The sequence below is a fragment of the Vigna unguiculata genome, chromosome 4 (genome assembly GCF_037176805.1).
Source record: "Vigna unguiculata cultivar grain cowpea cultivar isolate G323 ecotype 2 chromosome 4, ASM3717680v1, whole genome shotgun sequence".
In the NCBI taxonomy this organism is placed as follows: domain Eukaryota; kingdom Viridiplantae; phylum Streptophyta; class Magnoliopsida; order Fabales; family Fabaceae; genus Vigna; species Vigna unguiculata.
The window spans coordinates 2,865,513-2,871,512 of NC_140795.1; positions in this window are offsets into that span (position 1 = coordinate 2,865,513).

Consider the following 6,000-nt stretch of genomic DNA (forward strand, 5'->3'; position numbering starts at 1 on the left):
CAACCTCCAAATCAAGAGTAGCAGCTAAACTTAGCACAGTTCTGATGGATGACATTTTCACCACAGGTGAGAAAATCTCATTGAAATCAACACCCTTTTTCTGTCTGAAACCTTTCACCACTAATCTGGCCTTGTACCTTGGAAGTGTAGAATTTGAATCTTGTTTCACCCTGAAAATCCACCTAGTTTCCAATGCCCTTTTGCCCTTAGGCAATTTCACCAAGTCGTAAGTGTGATTATCATGCAAAGATTTCATCTCATCTTGCATTGCATCCAGCCACTGTTTCTTCTCTTCACTATCCAAAGCCTCTTCAAAACACTCAGGTTCTCCACCGTCAGTCAAGGTTATGTACTCATCACAGGAATACCTTGTAGAAGGTTGTTTTTGTCTATTAGACCTCCTGAGTTGGACTTGAGGTGATTCAGGTATATCACCAAGATCGTCATCATCATCATGTTCCTCTTGAGCATCATCAATTGGAACCTCTACTCCACTTCCAAACTGTTGATCATCAACATCACCATGTTGCTCATTGTCTTGAGCTTCCGTTTCAACATTCTCCAAATTGTGAGTGGGCAACCTCATCGGATTACCATCAGTGAGATTACTGTCTTTCTCGGGTGTGGTCTTCTTCACCTTATCAATGTCTTCAATGGTCTGATCTTCCATGAATTGTACATCACGGCTTCTAACAAGCTTCTTCTCAACAGGATCATAAAACCTGTAGCCAAATTCATCCTCACCATAGCCAATAAAGATACATTGCCTTGTCTTTTTATCTAACTTGGATCTTTCATCCTTAGGAACATGAACAAATGCCCTGCAACCAAAGACACGCAAATGATCATATCTAACATTCTTACCAAACCAAATTTTGTCTGGCACCTCAATATTCAAAGCAACTGCGGGACTGAGATTAATAACATGCACAGCTGCAAGCAATGCCTCTCCCCAAAAGTGCTTAGGCAACTTTGCTTCTGAAAGCATACATGTAACCCTTTCAACCAAGGTCCTGTTCATCCTCTCCGCTAGACCATTCAACTGAGGAGTTTTAGGAGGAGTCTTCTCGTGTCTAATACCATGCTGCCTGCAATAAACATCAAAAGGTCCACGGTACTCACCACCATTATCACTACGGATGCATTTCAGCTTCTTGCCTGATTGCCTCTCAACCATAGCATGAAATTCCTTGAACTTTTCAAGTACTTGACCTTTCCGCTGAAGAGCATAGACCCATAGCTTCCTGGAACAATCATCAATAAAAGTAACAAAGTAAACTGCACCACTAAATGACTTTACCTTTAATGGGCCACAAACGTCAGAATGCACCAATTCAAGTAATTCTGACTTCCTTGAGGGTGGATGCTTCTTAAAAGATACTCTGGTTTGTTTACCAGCCATGCAATGAGAACATTTCTCCAATTCTGCATTTCTCAATCCCATAAGCACATCCTTTTTAGCTAAGCAGTTAAGCCCTTTCTCACTTATATGACCAAGCCTCCGGTGCCACAAAGATGCCTCCATATACATAGCATTCACACTGTCTTTAGCAACCAAAGCTTTAGTCCAATACAATTTAGATTGTTTCTCCCCTCTGGCCATAACCAAGTTACCTTTAGTGAGCTTCCATTTACTAGAACCAAAGTGATTGTCATAACCACAATCATCAAGCAACTGCACAGAGATTAAATTAAAACGGACATCCGGAGCATGTTTGACTCCTTTAAGCAACAACTGCACTCCCATGTTGGTTTGCAGGCAAACATCACCAACACCAATCACTTTAGACTCACCATCATTACCCATCTTCAACACTCCAAAATCACCAGAAGTGTAAGATGTGAAGAACTCCTTCCTAGGTGTAACATGCAGTGTAGCACCACTATCAATAATCCACATGCTCTCATCAGATACAAGATTAACGGACTCAAAGTCACGAAGAAGAACAAGATCACCATCTGTAGCAGTAGTGACACGATCATCATCATCATGATCATTCTCTCTCTGTTTGCCCTTCTTGTCTTTGTTCTCCTTTTTCCACTTAAAACAGTATTTCTGAATGTGTCCAGTTTTATGACAAAAATGGCACTCTAAATTCTTGTATCTTGACTTGGACTTGCTCCTACTCTTCTCTCTACCACCTTTATGTTCCTTTTTCTGACTTCTCCCCCTAGCTTCTGTAACAAGCATCTCAGACTGAGATGAAGAACCATGTGCCTTCCTTCTCATCTCTTCATTAAGAGCACCGCTCTTTGCCATCTGAAAAGAAACAACACCATTCGAGGCAGAGTTCGTAATTGAAACCCGAAATACCTCCCAAGACTCTGGTAGAGTATTAAGCAACCATAATCCCATAACTTCGTCATCAAACTTTATGCCCATTCCTGACAATTGATCTAGGAGCCCTTGAAACTCATTTAAGTGATCAGAAATAGAAGAATTCTCCCTGTACCTCAAATTCATCAAGCAATTTAACAAATACAATTTATTATTGCCCGACTTAGAAGCATACAAAGACTCAATCTTCTCCCACAAAGCTCTGGCATGTGTCTCATTAGCAATATGATTATAAACATTATCTTCAACATATTGCCGAATAAAACCACATACCTGTTGGTGCTCAAAGTCCCATTCTTCTTCAGACATAGAATCTGGCTTCTGTGTAGCAAAGACCGGAAGATGCAATTTCTTGACAAATAATAAATCTTTCATCTTGCCCTTCCACAAATGATAATTTGTACCATTCAAAGCAACCATCTTTGCATTTGCCTCCATCATTCAAGCAAGTAAATATAGCCCAACCAAGAGCTCTGATGCCACTCTGATGGGGAAAACAATAACAAACAATATACCAGAGAATGCAGCGGATATAATTTCCCCTAACTTGCAAGAATCTATGAGGAGCAATAATCAAAGAGCAGCAATAATAAACCACCAAAAGCACAAATAAAGGCACCAAGATTTTTAACGTGGAAAACCCCTCAAATCAAGGGTAAAAACCACGAGTCGTCCAGACCAAAGAAATAGCTTCACTATGATCAACAAGAGTACAAAAGAGTCTTAATCAATAGCACAAATTAGTGCCAACACCCAACCAATTAACAAAGCAACAAAGCTTTCAAATAGAGAAGAACAAGAGAGGAAAACCTCTACAAATCACTGCTGCAGTGCGAAATTAATATCTCCCAACTCAGACCTCGTATCAAAGATCTGACCGGTCAGAATGAAGAGCAATGAGTTCCGAACCTGCTGTAAAAATTTCAGCCCGATCCAACGGTGAACGAATCCGCAGCGCCGAATTTACTGCGACAGCTCTATGAAAAACGTGAACAGAATTTTCCCTCTACCTCTCCCTCTATGTGTTAGGGCTTTCAGTGTATTCTGACTCTATTGTTCTGCCTCTCTCTTTATTTTATAGCCTCCTCTCCACTAGGTTTAAGTGAGACATGGGCTTCTCAAATTTTGGGCCTTTTCTCCACATAGGAAGGGAGCCCAATACCCAACAGAGAACATTAAAGGGTAAATTGCAAATAGAATAGAGAGAGAGAAAGAAAGAGAGAGGAGAGAGAGAGAAAGAAAGAGAGAGGAGAGAGAGAGAAAGAGAACAAGTGGAAGGAGTAGTAGTAGTAGTAGGGGGCCACAAAGGATGACCCACTTGTGTAGAGGGGCAGAAGGATTTCAAGGACCCAGAAAAAGGTAAACTTGGTGGGAAACACAACAACCAATGAAACACACCACTTGTTGTTGGTTCTTCCTTTCTTCATTCCTTCTCACCCTCTAGTTTCCAAACTCAAAATGGTGCTGCCATGCCATCATCAGTTTGAACACAACTTTAGTTTCTGTAGAACTTTTCAAAAATGGAATAAACAATTCTTCAAGTAAGCTCATAAAAATTATGTTGCTAATGGATTGAGTTCATAGAAAGATGTGAAATTCAAAACTGAAAAGATTAAGTTTTGACATATGTTTTTTAATGCTGGTAAATTCTTTTGACCCAATTCAAATTCACCTGAGTTTTCTAACTTGATAAGTTTAATTTAAATATATTATGACTGCAAGAAATTATTTTGAAAAACAGTTTAATTTAATGAACTAAAAATATTTTCTTAAAAAAACAAGAAGAAGAAACGAAATTCACCTCAAATTTTAAAGAATAAAAGCATAGTCAAACTATAAAATTTGCACCAAAAATGAGAATTGGACGGAAAAAAAGAACAAGTTAATTTCGACACACAAGGAACATTTTCACATTGTAAATTGATCAAAAATCACCTCAAATACACTTGTTGAAAGTAGTTAAAAAGTCAATAAATTAATTATTATGAAGAGAATGTACAAACACTATGCACTTTTAATATTTAAAAAAAAAAAACATACCTTTTGAGTTGCACGCCCTTTGGTTATTTGAAGCAAAACCAATTTTTGTCTTTGGCCATATTTGCCACTTTTTTTCCAACAAGAAGACAAAATGAATTTTGAAGTGGAAGTGGGAAAAACTCACTTTCATGCTCAAGTTTCCATTTTCACCATTCACCATTCTTCAACAACTATTATAATAATACTAAATAATAATAATTAATAGTAATAATTCCCACTTTGATAGTCACCACCAATCTTTGATTTTGTATATCATGTCACTCAATTCAACACTACTCCATTTGGCTAAGTAAATTATTTTCTATGTTTGCCATTTTTAGTGTTGTAGAGATAAAAAAGTAATGAGACTTTTACTACTGCTTACTTTTTAATAAAAAAGTCCACAAAACAATAAACTTAAATATGTTCGAGCTCTATATTACCTATTTTTGTTTTGATTATTTAATCTTTTTTAAAATTAATTCCATAATGAATTAAAAAGTTTGGTTTAAGCTTCAGAATGCAAATTTGATCTATATATTTGTTTTGGTTTAAATTTTAAAAATATTTTAAATGTTTTTGTTTAATTTTTCAACATTTTGTTTAATGTAACTACTTCTACAATTTCTTCAATCATAATGGTGACTTGTTAGGTCAATATGAATACCGAAATATATTTAATACAAATAATTGATCAATGACAACTTAAAGATACATTAACAATAGAATTGATAGACATAACAAGGAGATTTAAAATAAAAAGTTATCTTTATTAATATATTCAATTTATTGTTATTTTGAGGAATTTAAAATCTATATTAATTATGTACATCGTCGTTCAACAATAGTTAATAGAAAAAATTACCAAAATTATTCATCATCAAACTTTCTATTTACAATATTTCTCTATGTGTATGTATACACTTTCTTCTTGCAGGAAAAGTAAACAAAACAGCACAGAGATACTTACTATTCTTAATTAGTTGAAGGCTTAATTAATTATTCATCATGCACATGCCTTAATGTGTTAATACTTAAATCATTTACGTGTTAGTTAGTCTACGAATGAGTAGTTTTTCCACATTTTAATATCCAACATTAGTTGTTTTACGGTATAAAGCAGCCATAAAATCAAAAAAAAAAATACAAATTATTTATACTTTGTTGAAAAAAGTTGAATTTGGTACATTGTTGAAAAATTTTCAACATTTGAGTTCAACTTTATTTATTATCATAGCCAAGTAATAATTTATTTCATACAGACGAGCTAATTTCGTGCATGGGACAAAAAATTAGTGGATGGTCCGTTAGTAGCCCGATATTGAGTAGATCAAAATGTTCAAGAAAATTCGCTATGATAAACTCAAACTTATGTATGATATCATGTTAAAAGTGGTCTTTAAGCCTAACTCAACGTCACAAAATCGGACTTGTAAAGTGAAGATTGTATCACTTTACAAGCCAAGTAATAATTTATTAATTTATTTGCGTGGGATAAAAAAATTAGTGGGTGGTCCGTTAGTGGCCCGATATCGGGTGAAACAAAATATTCAAGAAAGTTCGCTAGGATAGGCTCTGATACCATGTTAAAAGTGGACTTTAAACCTAACTCAATCCCACAAAACTAGCTTGTAAGCTTGTAA